Below are 25,160 nucleotides of genomic sequence, written 5' to 3' on the forward strand. Positions count from 1 at the left end.
TGTGCGCGCAAACATGGCCACATCTGCTAACTACTCAGGATATATACATTTCAGTGAGGTAACATCTCAATATGTGCTTACATAACATTACATTCTCTGTTGACTTTACTCTCCAGCACATATGGGTTTATATGGGTGTTTCGAATGTTTATTATACAGACAATTACTACCTATATATGCAAGCTGTGGTTAAGGTATACTTTTTAACATGATAAACATCCCTGACTTTATTGGGATTGGAAGCTCGAATGCACAGATACTATGCAGATGCTGTAACCATTACACTATTGACATTTACGTTGCTTCTGCCTATTTCCTGTTTAGATGATTTCTATGTGTAAGCTAGGCTAAGCAAAGTGCGGAGGCCCCCAAACCCACTGAGCTTCACTTACTCTTGAAATAACAACATATAACAAATGTAATGTGAGACAATACATTACATTCCTAATTACATTAAGCATAGCCCCTCACTGACACACTTCAAGGGAAACCTTGTTGTGTGAATGGGTAACAAAATATACACCCCCGGGATCATGTGTCCCAGAACCATACAGCCTGAGGGTGGGGGAGCACATCCAGTTTGATAGCTGCGAGACCTGTTGGAGAAATTGAATGATGTTGAATTGTTACATTAACATGCCCTCTTTAGATCACTAAGTGCCCCTATCACCCTCCACCACCCCAGTCTTCAACAGCTTCCGGCAACTCTGCCTGGAATTGCTTCATTGACTATACTTGACAGAGGCTCAATTACTTCATCAATGGTGTGGAGAAAGCCAACACACTGTAGCTATGCTTCTAATTGCCCTTGGGCAGATAGGTAGTAGGCTATCTGTGAACCTCTAAAGTGCAGGCCATCACAGCCATAATATGTGAATAAACAGACTTTCAGATCGCAATATACCGTGCGAAATCACCATGTAGTCAGGAAACAGTTAAGTACAGCAAGAACATACAGAACACTGATACTTAGTCACCCCAAAAGCCTATATTGAAAGCTAGAAGACTTACATAAGTTTAAGGCTTTATATTGCTTCCTAGTAGCTTACCTACTGGAGAGATGAGAAACAAGCACAGATGGGAAACATGCATGCAGCAATACCATACCGGCTTATGTGTCAGTCTTAGGCTTTGGAATACTGGCCAAGGCTATTGGCGCCCCCATGGTGCCTTTTTTAGGAGAGTCTCAAAGGTGAATACCAGCTCCATAAACAGCACAATAGCAGAATCAATGAGGGTTATGCTACACAACACCAGGGGTTGTGATCACAACATGCATGCACTCACAGCACTCCTCAGGATGAACAAAGTCAACATCTGTGCAGTAACTGAGACCTGTCTTAAGGATTCTGAGAGCACACCAGCACTACCAGACTACAACCCATTCCATACATTTCAGCCACAGAACATGGACTGACACAGACATGGAGGGTGTGTATCTTTATTCATCAGGGATACCTACACCTCCAGGTTAGTGGGGCAGCATGATACCTCTGAGATCATCCATGTGCAGCTAACATCAGCCAGAACTGCAATGTAAACTGTGGCCTGCTACAGATCACCCTCCATGACCCAGGACCTCCACTCCACCTACCGGGAGACAGTGGAGAACATGACAGTCCTAACGCACACCCTGGCATTGGTCGATGTTAACTACCCTACCATTAACTGGGAAACTTACTCAAGTACTCACTTCCAGGCCCAGCATTTCCTGGAATTTATCACCTCATATGCCCTGTATCAGGTGGTAACCTCCCTAAAGAGGGGTGGAAACATACTAGAAGTGGTCATTGAACTATTCACTGTTTCCACTCCCAAACATCTCCCCCACCCATGGAAACCACAGTGTATACCTTTCCTACAGCTACATTTACACTACTAGTGACAGGGGTGGGAGGTTTCACAGCCCTCATGCTAAGGGAAAACACTGCTCAAGATACAGACAGATTTACCAATGCAATCTCTAAGCACCTACACAGATGTATGGATCGTGCCATCACTGGTAAACCAAGACTCACTCCTCCTAGACATGGACACCAGGCTGGTGGACCCCTGCAATAAACAGGCTATACTACAGAAGTAGGACAGTGTTCCAGACAAGCAGCAAATCCCATGAAGGGCAGACATCGGTGACCACTATTAGTATGATACATAGGTCCCTCATGACATCATCCAAGGCTAACAGCAGGAAAATATGCAAGGATTCAAAAGATAACCACAAAGCCTTCTTTGGCTATGTCAAGGATCTAAGTGGTGACACACAGATTTGCACTGTGCCGGTGAAATATAGCCCAAAATATGCTGACCCTACTGATATTGCCAACATCCTTGCAGATACATTCAGCGCATACTTCACCCCCTAAAGAGCCCACAACACTACCTAAAAGGTACAGTATCCCACACATCAGAGACACACAGTTGGAAATGGCCCTTTCTAACAGAAGAACACAGCATCAATGGAGGCAGATGTCCCATACTGCATCTTGCAAACTGTACAAGACAACCTGATCCCCCCACCTAATTAAGCTTTTCAACCTCAGCCTCTCCACAGGCTACATGCCTACACAATGGTGCGTGGCAACGGTTATTCCACTCCATCAAGGTGGAATCCCAGCTGACCATGGTAACTACCACCCCATAAGCCTGACTAGCCTGGTCTGCAATGGTATGGTTCACATCCACATGGCACTCATTAACAAAGAGACTGGTAACCTCCAAACACGTGACCCAACTCAGGTCAGCTTGGTTGAGTGCAGTTCATGCCTACTGAACTTGTTTGACGTCTTACATACAGTCACCAAGACATTAGATGATGGGAGAGGTGGTTCACACATACTACCTGGACCTCAACAAGGATTTTGACACCATGCCCCACTCAGGTATTATTGATAAACACACTAGCCTGTACATACACCCATACATCACAGGTTGGGTTGCCAACAGGTTTACACACAGAACCCACATGGTACGACTAGCGGTCTCCAGGTCCAACTCTTGACCAGTCGTGACTGGTGTCCTACAGGACTCAGTCCTGGGAGCCCTACTGTTTGGCATATACTTCTCAGAGGTACAGGCAAACACAGGTGGACTACGGCAAACCATGTTTGACAATGACTGTGAACTGGGAGCCATGATTGATAGTCCAGCTGACACAGACATCCCTCAAGGGGCCTCACAGAGACCGACACAGGGTGGCAACATCATGGCCTCCAGCCACGTGCCACTAACTGCATAGTCATTCCATTGTGAAATATTAAGCACCCACATATTAACACATAAGTGGCAGCCACTTTAATATGGACGAGGTAATGGGGTATCTGGGGACTATGGTAGATAGTAATCTCCCCTTTGACAATCACATCTCCAAAGTAGTTAGGACATCCTTCTATGCATGCCATCCAATTACTAAAGGGTTCCCATCTAGACATGCTGGGGTTATAGTGCTCCTTTATTCATCACTTATCAGTCCCATCATAGTGTATAATAACCCATTTGGGATGTACCTCAGAAAACACTTCCAACAGCTGGAAGGTCCACTAATGTACCTCGCCAAGGGGATTACTGGCCTCAAACATATGCCCTATGCAGCCAGACTGAATAAACTCCTGCTTTACTCAGTGACATCTTGTTTACCCAGAGATGATCTCTGCTGGCCAACACAGCCATGTCGAACTCAGGCTTAATGGATATGTTCCACCTATGGGAATCCATGTCACAGTGAGCCACACGCTGTAGTGAGCTGAACCTTGCCACAACAATAACTGGAAGATGCTGGAGGGACAGATTCCTGTCACAGACACTCCCCATACTTTGGAACAACATCCCTAACTACATTATACAGAGGCCCTCACTAACACTCCACAAGAGAAACCTTGAAGAGTGGATGGGGAACAGTAGATGCACCCCAGGGATCCCGCCATTGGCTCTGCTCCACAGAGGGACAGTGGATGAATCAATGGGGTGGCAAGAGCTGACACATTTTGGCTAGGCTTATGAATGGCCTCTGGCAGTTGGCCAAGTACCTACCTATGAACCTATACATACAGTATCAGCACATGCTGATAGCTTAATTTACTGTTCAGGTGTTGACTTACCTTGTGCCAATGGCAGTTGTGTGTGCTATAGTTGAGGGTTGCCTATGTTGGATGCACACAGTAGACTGCCTATACATGACAATTTACAGGTAGTCTTGTATGTGTGCCATCCATTTTTACTGTGTGTACAGGTGGAGAAAGGTGTCAGTCTCTACACTGTCAGTGTGTGTGCTATACATTCCCTCCTTGCCAAGGCATGGGCATACTGGGCACGCCTCCATCTGCCTACTGGGGCTGGCTCAGAGTGTTCATGGTCTGAGTAACTCTGTGCCTGTGGGGCCCTTAGCAATGGTGGTGGGCTGTGAGGGCCTTCACCATTCTGTCCCTGCTGCAGCTGTTTCCGCAGGATCATATTGTGTAGCATGGCACATACTATGAAGATGTGGGCATACGTGCCTGGAGAGTACTGCAAGGCTCCACCAGATATGTCCAAGCAATAGAACTGTGATTTTAGCATCCCAAACACATGCTCTATGATTATTCTGGTTTGTGAGTGTGCCTCATTATGGCGTTCCTGCATGGGTGTGTGTGAATTTCTGATGGGAGTCATCATCCACGGTTCCAGTTCATAGCCAGCATGCCCCACCAGGTGCCCATTTGGGATGTCCCCCCTGGCAAATAACTGATACAGCTGTGAGGCATGCCAGATGTGGGAGTCGTGATAGCTTCCAGGGCTGCCAGCACACACATCCATGATAATGCCCTGGGCATTGCACATGACCTGGCAGTTAATGGAGGGGTATCACTTGTGGTTTATGTAGCGCCTGCCCTGCTCACCTCCGGGTATTCTGCCACATGGTGGAAGAGATGCACATTGCTGGCCAACTCCTCTTGCATTTGGGGGAAGTATATGTGCTCATTGGCATGTGGTAACATAGCATCCAGGAAATGGTGTAGTACCCTGGATGCTGATGCCTGTGAGATCCCCATGATATCCCTAGTTGGTCTTTGAGAGGTACCTGTAGCTAGTATTCTCAGGCTTACATGTACCTTCTTATCCACTGGGATGGGTTTCCCCTCTGTTTGTACTGGCTCTGAGGCTTGGCCAGCACAGCTCCACAAGTTGCTGTAGGATGTCCCTGTCAACCCTGTAACGCTCTACTATCTTCAGATCATGTAGCCCCTGGTAGGTTACCCTGGGTCTGAACACTTTCCTCCTCCTCTGGTGCCTGAGATAGTCGTGGGCATCATCCTCCACACCACCTTCAGTCTCCAACACATGCTGGTGTTTCAAAGCTATGGCAGCCCCTAACATGTACATACTAAAAGTTCCCCATCTTTATACACCACTGCTACAGACTATGGAAATACACAAATGTGTGTGAGGTGCTTTCACACTTTATACTACTGTGCTGTGGATGCTGCTGATGTCATTTGGTGTGTATGAGGTATTCCAGCTGCAGAGTGTCTTAATTATGGGTTTTACAATGAGTACTGCAAGTGTGAGGCCTTGACTGTGGAGTCATGCTTACCTGCCTTCAATGATCTGTTGCCCTTTAATTCACTTTTAAACCTGACCCCTCCCCCCATCATCAGGCATGCATCCACCTGCTGTCTTTCTTGTTTTGTACTTTCCCTACTCAGTCATGGCAAAATGTGTCTTGTAGCTGATATACTGCAAATCGGCTTTGTTCTGCTTTGACACTTTGCTGTTTTCTTTGCAGTAGAGCCCCTCCCCTTTCCTGTTCTGCAGGTAGCTGCTTGCAGCCTCGTTAGCTGTTGTCAATGGCCCACTGTAGGTTCCTAGGCGTTAATTAGTCATTTGTACTCCAATTTCCCTGCTGCAGCATTTCCTTATTTCTTTCCTATAGCCTTCCTGTTTCAGCTGCAGTGCGTTTTACCAGGTTTATGCACATTTTCATCTCCGTTCAGATGCATACTCAGTTACCTTTTGAACTGTCAGCTAAGCAAAACTATGGCCAGTTCAACACACCCCTATCTTGCAGCTTTGCCTAGCTGGGGGCAAACAGGTTTAGCAATGCTCCAATGTGCTTACAGCAATGGCAACACACCCCTCTCTTGATGTCATCTTTATCTCAAGGGTACAGCTCAGTGTTATAACATTATGCTGTGAGGTGCATCCTTACACCAGCAGGGAATCTGTGATTCACTATTACTCCTCTCATTTGCATGGCATTGCCTACTAATTCCTAGCTACCACACATAACACTGTCACAGCCCCTTAGCAACCCTTGCGCCATAGTATGGTGTAGCATGCCTGCCATTGACTATTATGGAAAAATCATGATATGTGTTACATTGCAGTTTTATTCTATATTTTTATATTTTCCTTGCGATCCCCTTTGCGTGCTGCTGCCCTGCGCTTCTACGTCACAATAGTGTGATTATATATATTAAATGTTAATTTTATATTTTGTACATGTTTTTTATGCCAATGGCTATATATTTAGCCATTGGCATATATTAACAATATAATAAATGTGTTTGGTTGTCTGTCATGGCTCCGATTTTATGTTTGGAAAAATGCAAACAGTTTTCTATGGTTTACATTTCTGCATGCTTACACTACACCTGCACCACTTCCTGGATCACTACATACCTTCATTTGCATGCTACATTGCTGCACATGGGGTAATTAGCATACAGGGCCCGGGAGTTGTGCGGGTGTAGCATACGCAGGTAGTGCATGCAGGAACAGCTCATACCTGGATCCCTTGGCAGCCATATTTGGTGTTAGAATGCTGACGCTACGCCTGCACGTGGCGTAAGCTTTATGAATCCCGGGGGTTATCTATAATACCACAATAGAAGAATAAACTCTTCAAATAATATTGGCACTTTTAATAAAATAAAATAAGTAAACATAACTGTATAAAAGTGTGATGAAGGATGACTTGTTACAGACACGAAATGAAGGAACTCACTGTTAAATTTCTTTTATTTTACTAAAAGTGACATGATTATTTGATTAGTTTATTCTTATAAGATTTTTATATCTTGCTCCACACTTCTTTCATTGTCTTTTGGTTAAGTAATATAGGATGCCAAGATTTTATTTTTATTTATTTATTTTCCACTTGTTTACCAGGTTAGACCAACTGGACACAAGGTGGCCATTTTCAACAGAGGCAAGGGGGAGAAAAGCTCCAGATACATAGTAAAAAATGATAAAAAATAATAAAAGTAATAAAAAAATTATATAAACATAGCTATTTTGTATAAACAGCATAGAACATATATAAGGAGTAAAATCAGAGTTTTACAAATGATGCAAAATATAGTGGTTAGAATATTTAGAAACAAATTAAACAAGATATTATACAACAAATATACAGTTGCTAGAACATACCCTTGGATTCAGCTAGCCCTGTACGGTGTGCAGTACTAGTGCAGGAGCTCCAGCAGGCAAATGTCTGCTGTGTGATTCAGGAATAACCTGTAGGGATTTACATTAGTGCTCCTGCACTAGTCCTGCACATACTCAGCCCCTGTATCCAAATTATCCCATTTGCAGGAGGAATCCATGGAAATGAGGTGAATTTGTGATCCAGGAAGCTGGAAAATGGCCGCACAGGACTAGTGTGATCAGTAGAAATGTACTCCTCCAGTAACGGAGTACATTTCTGCAAACTACAAAACGGAGCCATGACAGCTCCAAATAAAGGGTGGATTATATGTAGAAAGCATGCCAATGGCCAACTATAAGGCCAGTGGCATGGAAAACAGTTGCAAAAATAAAATAATCAACTTTTATTTTTTTTAGCCTCTCTTGGCTGTTTAAGTGTAGTGCAGCTGCACACAAACAGGATCGGGTGGAAAAAAAGAAAGAAACCCTAAAATAAGCATTCTAACCAAAATCACTATTTTGCCAATATACTCAATGGCAGGCAGAAGACAACATGGCCAGTGAATAGTGGTTGCTAAGGGAGGAGGCTCAGTGTGGGACATGTAACTATGCATCAGCAGGGAATCCAATGCAAATGAGGGGAATGATAATAAATCCCAGAGTTCCCCTGCATGCTAGTCAGCACCCAACAGTTTAAGAGCAGGAATAGCTTGGTGCAAGCTTAAAAGTTATCTGACATTATGGGGGGGTGTCAGGCATAATGTAAGCAGATTGGAGCCCTGTGGCTCAGGTTTGTCCTTAGCTTAGAAGAGCTAACCAAGGGAGTGTGTCTGAGGCTGTCTAGCACTCTTTACATTGCTTAAGCGGGTAAGTGTGCTGCACACTGGGTTTTAAAGGGGAAAAAAAAGTAAACCAGGAAATAGCAGCTGTGGGCATATTTGAGAACTGTGTTTGCGTGGCGTGCACCTGGGCTTAAACAGGAAGGTAATGGGAAGAGAAAACAGCAATAGGAAGGTATTCTAGGAGAACTAGCATAGCTGGCAGGTGAAATGTATCAGAATCAGCCCATTACACAGGCAGCAGACCAGCCCAGCCCAGAACACTACTATAAGCTATGCAAACACCTTTCCCTCTGGTTTTTCCAATATAGTCTACACCACCGGTGTATACAAGTGGGGAACTTTTAACAAACAAAACAACAAAATGATAGGGGGCTGCAATAGCTATCATACAACATATGTGGAAGAGGCTGGGGGTGGTGAGGATGTGAATGCTGTCGTCCATCTCATAGTGAGGTGACAGAGAAGAGTGTACAGACCCAGGGTAACCTACCAGGAGCTACATGAGCTGAAGATAGTGGAGTGCTATAGGGTGGACAGGAACCTCCAACAGCAAATTGTTGAACTGTGCCGGCCACACCAGACACACAGAATGAACAGAGGGGACCCCATCCCAGTGGATACCAAGGTATGTGTAGACCTAAGAATACTAGCTATAGTTACCTTCCAAAGGCCAACTGAGGATATCATGGGGATCTCACAGCCATCAGCATCCAGGGTACTCCACCAGTTCTTGGATGCCATGTCAGCACATGCCGGTGAGCACGTATATTTCCCCAACACCCATGAGGCGTTGGCCAGCAATATGCATCTGTTCCACCAAATAGCAGAATATCCTGAAGGGAGCTATAGACTGTATGCACATATGCATCAAAGCACCACATGGTGAGAGGGGTAGGGTCTACATCAACCGCAAGGGCTTCCCCTCCATCAAATGCCAAGTTGTGTGAGATACCCAGGGCATAATAATGAATGTGTGTGCCGGCTGCCCTAGAAGTTATCACAGTTCCCACATCTGGCATCTGATGAAGCTGTACCAGAGATTTGCCATTGGGGATAATCCTTACGGTCACCTAGTGCGGGATGCTGATTACGCCCTGGAGTCTTGGCTGATGACACCCATTAGAAATGCACACACACCCGAGCAAGAACTCCATAATGAGGCACACGCACAGACCAGAATTATAACAGCGCATGTGTCTGGGATGCTCAAGTCACGGTTTCAGTGGCTGGATACTTCTGGTGGAGCCTTGCAGTACTCACCAGCTACATGTACTCAAATTGACATTGTATGTGCCATGCTACACAATATGATCCTGTGGAAACAGCTGCAGCAAGAACAGCACGGGACAGGGCCTCACAGCCCCCCACCATTGCCAAGGCTTGCACAGGCACAGAGTGACTTGGAGGAGGAACAACCTGTGCCTGCCCCAGTAGGCAGAAGAAGGCATGCCCAGTATGCCCTGGCCTTGGCAAAGAGGCAACGCATAGCACACACACTGGCATAGGAGGGACCCAGGGAATGACACCTTCTGACTTGCACATACAGTAAAAGGGATGCCAAACATGACACTACCTGTGCTCAACCATATGTAGGGAGTGTACTATGTGCATCTGACATAGGCAGCGCTTCAACACCACCCTCAATACTGGCACACCCAGAAGGTAAGTCACTCAATTTATCAATTGCCAAATGTTGTAGTATGTGTTGTTACCTGTATCTATGGTATGGATGTGAGCATACAAGGGAATCAAGTGGCTGAATGGGATGCCAGCAGATTGTAGACACCTATAGTGGCAGAATGAGTTCTGTAACAAATACGGATGACACCATGGTAGCCAGTACTACACATGGAGACAAAACCCACTGCAGGAAATGTGTTGGGCCACATGTGTGTCCATATGACACACACATGCTAGTCAGGGAGGTTCACGTACCCAACAACAGTCACAGCCAGCAGGACAGGTGTAGACAAACACAAACAAAGGCTGTGCTAAAGACATTGAATGATGCCTATGGGTAACCCCCCAAGGCCTACACAGACAAGCTACATCAGGTCAGGCAGTAGGATGTTAGTTCTGAAGGGTAGGAAGTCAGAAACTAATATGTAGGTCAATCAAACATAAGACCTGTAGTACACTGACATGCCTCTAGTCAGCATGATAGGTTAGGAAACAGAATGAAATGGAGTACCTGACATACCAGTACAGTCATAGCAAATGTGTACAAGTGTCAGGTGTGCACCCCCAATCTTTTGTAGACATATAGTAACAGTTAGGTGTGCCCCCCAATCCTGTGTAGCAATGTAGAAACAGTCAGTCGTGCCCCTCCATATCCTATGTAGACAGCAGTAACAGTCAGTTGAGGCCCCCCCAATCCTATGTAGCAATGTAGTACAGTCAGGTGTGCCTTCCCCACAATCCTATGTAGAAATGTAAAAACAGTCAGGTGTGCCTCCCCCAAACCTGTGTAGAAATGTAGAAATAGTCAGGTGTGCCCCCCGACTCCTTTGTAGAAATGTAGTAACAGTTAGGTGTGCCCCTCCCCCAATCCTGTGTAGAAATGTAGAAACAGTCAGGTGTGCCCCCCATATCCTATGTAGAAATGTTGTAACATGTATATGTAGGTATAATACCAGTGGAGCACAGATGCTCAGAGGTGGCCAAGGTAGCAGGTTAGATTGTAGCATTTGCACAATATGCAGGTAGGTGTGTGTTAGGTTGGTGTGTGTTTCATATTGTGTGAGAGTGGTCAGTATGTATGCCCGCTGAAGTATGACCTGGTGGCCATTTCCCAATACTGCTGATGACAGGGCCAAGTCCTCACAACTGCAGTGCCAAAGACAATTCCCACCAGCATAACACATGCTAGCAGTAAGCCATTGTAAATGTATGGTGGTAATATGTGTCACCATCTGAAAGATTGACATGGAATGGCTGCTGGGCTTGATATACAAGCAGTACACAGGGGGAAAGTACCCCAGACATACAGTATATAATGTGCAACTGTGAAATGGACACACCCTTGGAATTGTACATATAGGTATGCATCACATTATCTGGGCCTGTAGTAGGGGATACCAGTGTTGTCTGCCCTAGGACTTGCAGATCATAAAGGTGGTAGGGCTGATGTATTGGGAAACAGCTGATGTACCTGCACATGCCAGTATAACTGGAATGCCCCATGCATATCTGTGCATCAGATGCAAGTAGTATCCATAGCACACATGCACCCAGCTCACCCAAATTACTTCTCTGGTCATATCCTTGCTGTTGGGAATGGGCACAATATGACCCCACCTGTATATGGCAATGGTGAAGTAATGCAGCATGCAGTGCAGGTGTCCCATGCAGATGTGTTCCTAGCTGTAGGTAGCACCCTGCCAGCATCTACACCACCTGATCAAGACTGGTAGAAAGTATTGGCATGAACACCTAGCACACCTCCTCTATCATCCCAGGGGAATATACTGTATGGCGGTCTGAGACTTAGGACTGACAGAATGCAATGGCCTGCCACAGCTGGCCCGCATCACCACCAAATGGCCTACAGGCCTCTTCCAAAGGCCTGTGTCTCACACATACTGCCAATGCATGTTATTTCATGGACACCCAAATTACAACATAGCACTCTCTACATAAGCCATATGCAAGGCCATGTGGACAAACCACAGTAACATGTCCACCATGTCCCACTGCATGAACTGTGGACCAACAAACAAAACACAGCTGTGATGAGGTGATAACCTTTGGGAAAGTATCAGACAATTTATGCATAATGTATGGCAAAGGATAGAATAATAGAGGAGGGGTTGGGAGAATGGGCAGCATGGAATGTGCAAGGTCCAACACACAGCTGTGTGTACACACTATCCCTGGCTGCAAACACATAAATGGGTGGCTAAAACCCTGCCCATGCACCACAATAGGGGGAATGTCCTGATTCATAGCCCCTGCTTATGAGTAACCTGTGTGAATCTGTACAGCTGTGAGATATTGCCACAGCAAGATAAGGCCATACTGTCATGTAGATGGATGTACATGTATGGAATCCTCTGCCAGCACTTTACCAAGGTGCTGAACCAGATACACAGACCCAGCAGCAAGTGTCTGCAGCTCCCCCTCCAGAATGGCATAACTTACCATGAATATGTAGTCATCTGCCCACAGTACCAGAAAAAGCAGCATTCACCCTTGTTCCCCAGGACATCATTGTGAGCAAGAATGTCCACCTGACAGTAATTGAGGATAGAAAACATCACAGTGTATAACAGTACACATGTCTGAATATCACTGCTAACACCAGTACCATGTAGCAGAAGCAGCACAGACACAATCGCCTAAAGTACACACTATCCCTTGCACAGTTTGTCCCCATATTGCCAAATGATCTACGGATACCCTGCAGAAACAGTTTGCTACCTTTAAGTGTACAACACAAAAGTCTGCACTGGAGTACAAGCTACCTGGAATGAATCCAAACATTCAATACAGAAGGGCACACTGGGCATGCTCATGCACTTAAACAAATGAAGCTCATGTCTGCAAACAACAGTGGAGCATACATATCTGACAGTTACAGATGTTAGTGCATACACTCCTCACTATGCACCAGTCATGCTTTGCACACACATTGGATAGGAATACAGACATATACCCAAGGACAACACACTATAATTAGCCAAAAGTAGACATATATAGATGTGTGGAAGAGAGTGACTGTGACAAACCGCCATCCATCATGAGGCCTGTCCCACCCAGCACACAGCCAAATGATGTGTAAATGTCACTCACTGTAGAAATTAGCCACTGGTATCCATCAGCATTATAGAGTATGTGGTACAAGTGCTAGCTGTGCAATAAGACCATAGAAGGTAGTAGTCATCTAGCAGCTATATACACGCACCTGCGGAATATAACCCTGCGTGTGCCTGCATGTGGTGTGTCAATCTCTAGATGAATGGGTTATGGCCCATGCACACACACTGCCCTCCCCATACCCCTACTTTGACAAGCCTGTTGATGTCATCCACTTTGAAAATACACCTTTGGGAATATAGTTGCCCAGTAATCTCTGTGGTGCATCCTATAACTGCATAATGCTGTAGTGTGATAAACTAGTTAGGTAGGAGTTCTAATAGGAGTGTTTGTGCGTATCTCTGTATCTCTGCCTGTGTAGGGAACAATGCTTTTTAGGCTAGTCACACTCAGTATAATTCAACTGTCCTACTTTGGCAAGGCTGCTGATGTCATTCACTGTGAAATACATCTTTAAGAAAAGTGTTGTCCAGTAATCACCGTGACACATTCTATAACTGTGTAATGCTATAGTGTGATAAACTAGTTAGGTCGGAGTTCTAATCCCAGACATGTCAACTGTGTGTCTGTGTCTGTGTAGGGAGCTATGCTTTTTAGGCTAGTTACACTCACTTCAAACCAAATTTCCTACTTTGGCAAGGCTGATGATGTCATTCACTGTGAAATACACCTTTGGGAAAGGTACAGCACAGTAATCTCCTTCGCATCCCATAACTGCGTACTGCTGTAGTGTGACAAACTACTTAGGTAGGAGTTTTAATCCCAGACATGGCAACTGTGTGTGTTTGTGTGTCTTGGTCTGTGTAGGGGGCAATGCTTTTTAGGCTAGTCACACTCACTACAGATCAAATGCCCTGCTTTGGCAGTGCTGCTGATGTCATTCACTGTGAAATACACCTTTGGGAATGGTGCACCCAAGTAATCTCTGTGGTGTGTCTTATAACAGCGTAATGCTGTAGTGTGATATAGTACTCTGGTAGGGGTTCTATTCCTGCCCATTGCAAGTGTGAATGTTTGTGTGTGTGTCTCTATGTTTGTGTAGGAAGCAATGCTTTTTAGGCTACTCACACTCACAACAGATCAAATGCCCTGCTTTGGCAAGGCTGCTGATGTCATTCACTGTGAAATACACCTTTCAGAAAAGTGTAGTAGGTAATCTCTGTGGTACATCCTATAACAGCATAATGCTGTATTGTGATATAGTACTCCAGTAGGGGTTCTATTCCCACACATGGCAAGTGTAGATGTTGTGTGTGTGTTTCTATGTCTGTGTAGGGAGCAATGCTTTGTAGGCTAGTCACACTCACTACAGATCAAATGCCCTACTTTGGCAATGCTGCTGATGTCATTCACTGTGAAATACATGTTTGAAGAAGGAGTACACCAGTAATGTCTGTGGCACATCCTATAACTGTGCAGTGCTGTAGTGTAATAAACTAGTTAGGTAGGAGTTATAATTCCATACATGGCAGGTTTGTGTGTATCTGTGTTTGTCATTCGTATCCTGTGTGGAGGTGGTCATGAGTGTGTAACAACTGGACTCATTGTGGAGCAGGTTTTGCAAATTTCTTATATGGTGGCCCTATTATATGTCACAATGTCCACCATACAAGGAAAACAGATGTGAAATAGCTGAGAGGCTTGGGTGCCACTCCATACCCCTACATGTGACATCAATTTAGCAACCCTTGTATTACCCAGAGAACACTCTCAACCCATGACTCATACACAAACACACTTGCCTAGGCAACAAACGTTATGGTGGTAGTACCCTGCATATTGTCCACAGATAGTGCCAATGGTGTGATTGCAGTGGACTACAGAGGGCATGGCACCCTGTCCATCAGTATAATAGGCATGTATATGCAGACAGTGTGCCTTCACTATGTTCCTCAGTGGACAACTTGCAACACCTGTGGTGCCATCAAATGTGACCCACAAAGGACATACCATGCCTTAAACGCATGCCCTGTATGGACAGATGCCACTTGACACCAGGGAATACCTGTATCATGCTATCAGTGTAGGTGCAGGGTCAACCTGCTGTCCATTACCTGTTCCTGCCACATGATGCTGGGACTGGCATAACTGATGAAAACAATCTGTGTACACAACATGGGCCAGATACCCCAGGTACAGTTCCACATGTCACTGTACATGCATGTGGGATGTGTGCACATCCTAGACACCATCCATATCATGGACTAAAGAACACATACATGGCAAGCAATGCACAGCAATGGCCACTTACAATAGTTACCCAGGTGACTGGATGGTGAATACAATACCCACCAGTGTGGGCCAATCCAGACACTACACCTCTGAGCCATACTGCAGACCATTGTCATGTGGCCTGATGCCAAGGTATACCCATCACCTAGACTTGTATAGCCTTCTGGCACAGTCAACCACTATACACCCATGAAGCAATGCACCCATGCATGTCAGTACTGGCACCCTGTATCTGTGTGTGTGCTGTATGATTCTTTTGACCACATTCACACTCACTACAACCCCCATTGGCATACTGAAGCTTACTGTCTGATGTCAGACACCTCTGCATACCCTTTACCCATATAACCTCTGGATAACCCCTGTGGTGCATGTGATACCTGCACAGTACTGTATTGTGGAAACTAACTAGTGAGGAGGTGTATTCCTGACCCTGCCAGTGTGTCAATGTGTGTGGGTCCCTGAGAGAGTGTGGCTGTGTTCATGCTGACAGCTGTTCATGCAGACAGGCACGTGCACTACACCTACCGTATCGCTACCATATCACTGTTGCAGATGTCATTCACCATCACATAAACATTTAGAGAGCTCCTCAACATGTAAACTATGTGGCGCATCCAATAACTGCATAGACATGTGATAGCAATACATAGTCAGTTAGGGGTTTGATACCCTGTACTGGTAGGTGTGTGACACAATCATGTTTAGGTTTTACTCTCCAACCCCCTCCCTGACCTATCTTTGACTCTGTCTGCCTCACTCACTCCTTCTGTGGTGGATGTGGAGACTTACACCTATTTTGCTTGGGTAGCAGCATGTGTTTTGTAAGTGATGCTCATGATCAGCTGATGGCCTCTGCATGAATTGCAGCCCTCCTCTAGCTGATTGCATGTGGAACAGCTGTGGTTATATTTCCATAGGCAATTGCATGGAAACACACTCCAATATCAAGGAACATCATGTTGGTTTTGGGCCTTTTCATTCGCTGTAAGCAGGACCTAGATCTGTTGTTTGGCAAACAGCATCACAGATTAATTAGAAATTTACCTCTAATAACATACACTATGGAAACAGGCCAACACACAGGAGGGGGTGTGCCTGACATGACTAAAGAATGTAAGTGTCACTATTCTGCATTTGGAGTAATGTTGGTCTAACGGGGGGTGGATATGGCCGGTCTACATGTTTTAATACCTGTTATGACAGTGCTATGTTTCTGAGGAAACCCCCATCTGTAGGGTCATCTGCAGACTGGGCAGTGTGTGGTACCTTTTGTGTCTTGTGTTACTCACAGAGCACCTATTTGTGAACTGCAGAAGCATAGTGTGAGGATTGCAGATGGTACATGGTGACAGACATGATAGTTACTGACTTCATATCCCTCAAAGGACATATGTCAAAGAAACCCTGTTACAACAGTAAATGTATGAGTTTATCACAGCAACATGTCAATATTGGCCCTGTGATTGTGCCTCCAACCACAACCCTGTCAACCTGTGTGCATATGTCATGCAGTAAAAGGTGCAAATTTTCTGTACACCATCATTTATTGACATCATATCTGATAACAAGCCCATGAGATATCAGACTGCAACACATGTTATGTATAGTAGGGGTTATCTTTGAGGACATAGCCTGGGCATTCAGTGGTTGTGTGTAAAGTACTGAGGTCTGTGTACTTATGGTGATTGTCTACAGTGTGTCTGTTGTGAATATGTACCTTGGCCTGTGTACAGACTGTGGTAGATGTCATTGTTCTTGATCCTGTTCTATCTGATGTTACATGCTGCTCCAGTGCATGTTACCCTATCAACTTACATGTCTGTAGGGCCAAACACACACATGTCCCATACGACAGACAGGCATTGAACCACACTGTGTAATGACCCGGTATATGTAGGGTTAGTGTAAGAGTGGCACATATGAGAATGGTGTTGATCAGATAGTCCATATACTGTAATATTACGCTAGCTACCATATGTGGCTGTGGCTGTGCTCACATTGGTTGTGGTTTTGCACTTTCACAGAAGTGTCTGTTACTCTGTGTTGTGACATGCCTGTAGAGCCTACTATATATGGAGGTCCATGTGTATTCCCCCATAAGAAATATAGGCCAGTGTTGCGGCAGTCTGCCTATAGCCTGCAGAGGGCTTTGTTACATGCCTAGCAGCTTAGTGTACTTACCCAGAATGATGTTATGTCCAGATACTTGCCGATGTACTGCCGCCAGGCCACCATAACAGTCATGTATGTCGGACAAAGCAGTGGGATGTTGTATAGATGTATGTCACTAACTAGTGGGTAGTATGTGGCTATGGCACCTCTGTACCAGTGGTTAGTATGTGCCAGGACAGACAGGGGTGTGTGAATGCATAACCTATGGGGGCAAATGAATACCAGTGTTTAAGTGATATACCTGTCTACATGGCTGTTAACATCCACATTGTCAGGCTTGGTCCACATGTCTTGCACTAAGGGATTCTGTGTATTCCTCTGGACTGACCAGAGTGTGTCAGAATGTCCACATTTATTGGCCATATCTCTGCTGTAGTCCACAGGATCATTACTGTGCTAGCAGTGGTACTGTACTGTGATGTCCTTAGGATGTCTGTCTGTGGTCAATGGTGCACATGTTAAAAGCAGATGTGACCTCCCACACACATGTCTGCGAAGACAACCTCTATTACAGTAGCAATAGTCTACATATATACCTGCAATACATACCTGACATCTCCTTGCACTAAGAGGTTGGGAGTATTGGGGCTGAGGTAGGGCTCCACTTTATGTTCAGGACATATGATGAACATATATGTATATATACTTATCCATATATCTATATAGATATATACACATATACATATCAGCATACATAGATGGATATGTATATATATATATATATATATATAAATATATATAAACACTCAGGTATATACATATACACAGCAATATATGTCTACACATATACAGATAAAGATACATATGCACATATACTTATGGATATCTACATATATATTGATAGTCATAGGTATATCAGAATAGATATGTATGCACATATAGTTATATATATATACATATATATATCTACATACATAGGCATATCTGTACACATAGGATGTGCATACATATATAGCTATATATACACATATATATATATATATATATATATATATATATATATATATATATATATATATATATATATATACACTCACACACACACACACACACACACACACACACACACACACACACATATATATATATATATATATATATATATATATATATATTTTTTTTTTTTTTTTTTTTTTACTGGGCTAGTCTATTTGGATATATTTCCATTTTCAGTAGAGGTACAGGGAGAAAAGCTCCAATAGTAGCATAAAGAATTTAAACAACAATACTATCACAAAGTAATAGAAAGAATTTAGAAAAATACAAAGAAATAATATTAAAATGCAGAGATTAAACTAAACAAAAATTATACATACTGGTTAAAACAATTCTTTTTACAGTATCATACATGAGGTAGTTTATAATACAGAAAGGATAGTATTTGCACAGAGAGTTAATATAATTTTAGTAGTTACTGTTACTGCTTTAGGGAGATAAGCAGTGTAGTTTTAGTAAAACGTGGGAAAAAATGGAGAAAAAAAGAAGTGGAATCAGAAGTTTTATACATATATGTACGAAGAGATGTACATGTGGCCATATATATGTTGCACTATACAGATGTGTATACAGACATATGTATGAATATACATGTGTATGTACATGTAGACATATATCAACCAATTATATGTATATATCCATATTCCTGCCATGTGCAAACCTCACGGTTGTATATACACTCCCAGATGTATCTCACTGTATGTATCTGCTATTTGTACATTATGATAACACAACATATGTGATGCAACAAGTCATATTAATAACAAGTACTACACAATAGTGGAAGTAAAAGCAATTTTTCAATACTAATCAATATGTGTATTGACAGATATATTGGAAAAGCAACAGCCTTCACAGTGGTCATGGCATAGTGGTTGAATGTTGTGACTTTAGTTTACAGGGTCCAGGGTTCAAGGGCTGTTCATTTTGTCACTGGGCAAAACAAGGGCTGTCGGATACAGAGTAGTTAAGGCAGTTTTGAGCAGCTTTAAGCATGTTTGTGTGGTTTTGGGCAAAGCTAAGTGGTGCTAAGCTATGGGGAGACTTATGGGTGCTTACACAGTGTAGGCTTCACTTACCAGTGCACAAATCAGCTTAATTGTTATATTGCAGCAATGTTGATACCTGCTAAGGATGGCTTAGCCCTGGTAACCAGTTCACACAACCCAGTTTGATAACATAGCAGGGTAATGACATCCGTAATAAGTGTATGTAATGCCATGTGGAATACATGCGCCTATGTGCTGTCATTACAGTAGCAAGGGGTGGGAGTGTCATGTGTGGGACACAGACATATATGAGGCCTGTACAGCACTGTTATCCATGTGAATGTGTTACATACAGGGGTAGTAGCCTAGGGTACATGCTGTCACACTGGCATGTAATGTATCATGGTGGTAGTACTATTGACAGTGCTTACCCAGGCAAGAGTAGAGTGCTAAATGTAGTACTGACAACAGGCACACCTGCAGGCATAGCTGGACTTTGAGGCCTCCCTGTTGTATCCCTGGTGTATGAGCTGTATCACAGTATATAACCCCTACTGTGTAATGATCCGACATGTGGAATGTAACTGTAGACTACCGTCTGTACAGCACATGATAGCAAGGGCTCCTGACATGTAGGTATGGCATACATATTGTTGTCAAACGTCTATCTGTCAATGATATCATCCTACTGCATAGCTACTTGCCAAGCTGATGACTGTCAGTCCCTGTACAGATGTGCAGATGGCAGGTATCCAGCTGGGATATGTACAGGCATCATAAGCTTGATTGGCACTGACATGTCTGCCCAGCTGTGTAAGAACTTGGCACATATTGGAAAGAACACCCTCTACGCACCACATGCCAAGGGTACCGCCACTACACTACCATAGTCAACAGAACATGCATGGGTACAGGTCTCCATCACAGACACTAACCATGTGTTGTAATACATGTTGCATGCATGTCAACCTGATCACCTCTGTGGCCATGTGCAGGAGGCACCTGCAGGAATGGCTGATGCAAGTCACTCTCACCCTGAGGGTTACCACAATAGTGTCTGTCGATAGATTTCCTGCTGCCACATGGCTGGTGGGAGGATACCACTGTACACACAACCCCTACACAACCCATCTCTCCTTGGACAATAGCTAGGTACACAGCTATGATCACCTGCAGCCATGCATCACAGTACTGACTCTTGTGTACACATACATGACTGAGTATAGCAGTGTCTGTATGTTAGCACACTTGTACATGGGAATTCCATGAGGGCCTTCACAACCACTGCAACACCCATTGCCATAGCCAGTTATGGCTGCTGCTGTATGGGATATTACATGTACCCTGTTAAGCTCCTCTCCATATCGGCTACATGAGCCCTGCAGTACCATCACAACAGTGTTGTACAAACAGGTTGATACGCATAGGAAACCCATTGTGTTCTGGCAAGTGTATGTATGTGTGCATGTCTGTTTATCTGTAGGGTACAGCATTCCAAGGCCACATACTCCTATTACAAAACCCATTGCCACACAGTACTACAGATAGTGTTTTTGTTGCCCATTGGTGAGGGATGACAATGCAACACCCTACTATGCATTTGGCATGTGCATTAGATGCATATCCCTGTAGTACTACTGTTCAGGGGCAGCTCGTGCTATAGGACTGCAGGACTGCAACCCTCCCACCTGTGAAATAAAGTCCTGCAGTCCCCATAGAAAAAAATAAATATATAATAAAATTTTAAAATAATAAAAAAAAAAACTCGGACTGCACGCATGCTTGCTAAGTTCCTGGCTGCTGTGTTAGGCTGACCAGAACACTTAGCATGCATGCTCGGGCATTCCCAAGCTCCACACTGCTCAGTTAGGCAGTCCAGATAGGGAAGGGAGTAAACTCCTCCCTTCCAACCCAGAGATCTGTGCGGTGAAGACTGCACAAACCAGACAGTCACCAGACTGCATCGCCCGCATTCTGGGACAATAGCAGAGGCTCCAGCCTCCTCACATCCCACGAGAGAGTATGAGCAGGCTAGGATGGGAGGTACAGATTATGCCAGCATGGAGGACCGAGATCAGGGAGCTGCAGGATGGATTTGGTGCACAACCAAGTACAGGATCGGATCATGGCCAAGACAGGTAGGGTGTATGATCGGGAAACAGATGTGCTGAGAAGCTGCAGGATGAACCGAAGAGGGTGTGTGTGTGTGTGTGTGTGTGTGTGTGTGTGTGTGTGTGTGTGTGTGTGTGTGTGTGTGTGTGTGTAATGCCTTACTTATTAGTCGCATTTGCATAAAATTCGATGTACAGTTCCTTTGATGGATATAACACGGAGTGCTCTAATGGTCCGCTTGGCATGAGTTATTATTAATGTATGAGGTGCTTAGTGATTTATGCCCTAGCAAGGCACAAATGAGTTGGTGTGATAGTGTGCCCAATTTGACTGTTGAAGTGGCAGAGAAAGCTTCAATTATTGGTTAAATATGGTCCATCAATTTAGGCAGGTGCCTATGGATTTATGTTGAAATGAGGTATACTTACTAATACATGTCCAACATGTATTGATCTGATGTGATAAGTTGAAGGGGTTCACCCTTATTGCAAAAGAAGAATGTATATGTGAATATGTGCTTCGCTATTCTGTATTTGAAACAAGTTACTGAACACATTAGAGCATATATCATCTACTGTTTTTATACAACTCTAGCAGAGTATTCAACATGTTTTTTATAATTTTTATAGCCATTATAGTATAAGGAATGGCAAATGGTTTATGCATCTTGAGGAATATAACCATTGAAATTACATTGAAATTATATTTGATATTTGTCATCTGATACCCTGCAGGAGTATATGCGATATGCATGAAATATTGTATGGAAAGGGGTCCTATAATAATATCTTGTGACATGTTTATCGAACATGAATAACGTAGTGGACATTAATGTATTTATCTTGCTAGATAAGTGCGAATGATATTGCTATGTGGATTACACAATTCAGTCTACTTATTGGTGCCACATAGGGAGAGCTGGATGTGAACAATGTCATTAGTGTTTACCGAGTGTTACATAATACATTTTTTACTAATTACAAATTTTATGCAACATACCCTACATTAGATAGGGTTGTGCTAAGTGGGTTCGTGTATGAAAAGATGATGGTAAGGGTTATGCGCAATAGCGCAATTTATGCAGATATAATTTTTAGCAATGAGTGTATATCATTCAAGGGCATAACAGTTTCATAAGCTCCAAGTGGACTGTTACATTAGTCAACTCATGGTTAATATAAAGCTTGAGTGGTTTTGATTAATACATATGGAAATTAAAATGTTTTATATGTTTTTATGCTATTACTTTAAATGATTTGTTTTGTGCACGTATGACATGCCTGTGTAATGTGACGTTTCGAAAGGGAGTTAGATTTCAAATTGATTAGGCGTGTTTGTGCACATGAGATTGTGAGTATATATAAAATGTTTTTTATTTTTACTCTGTTTGCTATATGGTCTGAAGAAGCCACCTGTCCGGTGCTGAAAGTGCTAACCATAAAAAATGCTGCTTGTGTTTTAGATATGAGGATTCCTTGAGTTTCTGTGCATGCAGAGAGATATTGTGCTTTGCTCTACTGTATGTTTTCTTTAATTTTTAGTACTGTTTATATGTTCCCCCAATATATTTGGCCTTGTCCAGATTTTCTGCATTAACAGGTTGAGAGATACATGCAAATAAATTGCTTTATAGAATTAGGCATATCCAAATCTCTCAACTGTCCCCGATTTTGGCTCAAAATGTTGCTCTTCCCCTAATAATCCTGCTGCAAAATGGAAATTTTGGAAGAAAACGTGGAAGGTTTACAATTAATAAATAACTGTAATAATCAGAGTTATAGATTACTCTTATTTCAGAAATGCATGTAGATTCTTTTATTTTGTCAGCTGCGCAAGTTAACAGTACTAATATTAAAAAAGTGTCCCTTCTTTGACAGGTTCCCAGCTGTATTGTGTGGCTATTTTATATTTTAGCATCACATTTTTAGTCCGATTTTCATAAAATTGTGTTTTTTTGGCAAAATTAGTGGCAAATCATTAAAGACTGACATTAGAAAATAAAATCAGACTTTTCAGTTTTAGATTTCATATACTTCAGAAAATCCATACTAATGCAAGACCATTATCTTTCTAAGTTTATAAGAGCAATATTTAAAAATTGTCCTTATTTCTGGGCCTTTGTCCCACTTCTATGGCTTTTTCCAGATTTCTTGATCTGTGATTGAGAGGTATGACAAATGTGTCAGGGCTATCACAGTCAGCCAGAGACATTTCAAATTGTGACATACTTCTTGCACCCCACTCCCCCACGTAGTGACACTGGATGTGAACAAGCAAGGCAAGGAGCAGTTATGCAGTGTAAGTGTGCAGAGTATCCACCCATCCAAGGTAGACTCAAGTACTAAAGTGGCTTTTCATCTGCCCTTGATTTTGCAGAATGTTCTGGTTTATGTCCTATTTTTATACTGTTGATTTATGCTTATTATTATTCAGAAAGTGCATGTTGCTCTGTGTTTAAGTAGCACTGCTTTAATGACCATCAGTTAAGCTTGTCTGAGATTGTAAGATGCAAGTAAGCTTTAATAAGCATGCTGTTAAAGAATTGCCAACATTGAAAGCCTTTCTGGTGTTGCCATGCAGAGAATACTTACATAACTAGATAACATATAAGCCTTGGGTATTGAAATGCATATTACAGTATTTGTAATAAAGGACAGGATTACATTATTTTAAGAAGCTCATTACATTTGTTGGAGACTTGCAGTCATATTTGCAGGCTTTACCTGCAAACTAAACAGAATGCCAGTCTATCATGTGGGGTCTATAACCTGTGCAGTAATCCTTTAAGCAATGTATGTCAAGCTTGTTTCTTGTTTGCTTTTCATTTTTTACTTTGATCATGTTTTCCCCATGAAACAAGTAGATAGTTGTTGTCAGGCAGCAGGTCTTTTTTGGATAAGAAACATTTTTTAAAGGTGGGGTATCACAGAGATTGCTACTTTCAGCATGTCACTTGGTACTTTTATAAAGCTGAATATAAATTATAATTAGAACTGCAGTGCAAGGAGAAGTGCTTTGAGTTGAGTGCTGCTTGTTTTTCTTATACTTGATTTTGACTGGCATTCCAGTAATGTATTTACAAAGTAATTTATTTTTTCATGCCTCACTGCCTTTTTGTTTCTATCTAGATATTAAGTAAGCTGCCATGCAGCCAATGCATTGATTTTTTTTTCTTCTACACTTCATTTTGTCATGATTGGACTCTCATAATGATGCTTTGGCACCCAGGGCAGTGTATTTAAAGTTACAGTTTTTGTGGTTTTGAACATAGCTCCTTCCCTTTCTACTTGGCCACACCCATCCCCATTGAACCCACCCATTAAGCTGTCTCCTGCAGCCCCCCCCCTTTGATTTGAAGTCACCAGCCACCACTGCTACTGTTGGGATCTACATTGGGTTGTATCACAGTCATGGCCAAGGTGTGATGGTGGGTATGTCAGAGTGTCATCATGGGTTTCAGGGAGTACAATATCCACTGGGAGATGTGGGTGCTGTGTACACAGTCATTACACCAAGGTACACATGGTATATGTCCCATATACCATGTTATAGTTACCACTGTCACCATCAACCATACAGGTAACTGATACCAAAATCC

This window comes from Protopterus annectens, chromosome 4.part0 (genome assembly GCF_019279795.1).
Source record: "Protopterus annectens isolate FY-2018-M chromosome 4.part0, PAN1.0, whole genome shotgun sequence".
NCBI classification, from domain to species: Eukaryota; Metazoa; Chordata; order Ceratodontiformes; family Protopteridae; genus Protopterus; species Protopterus annectens.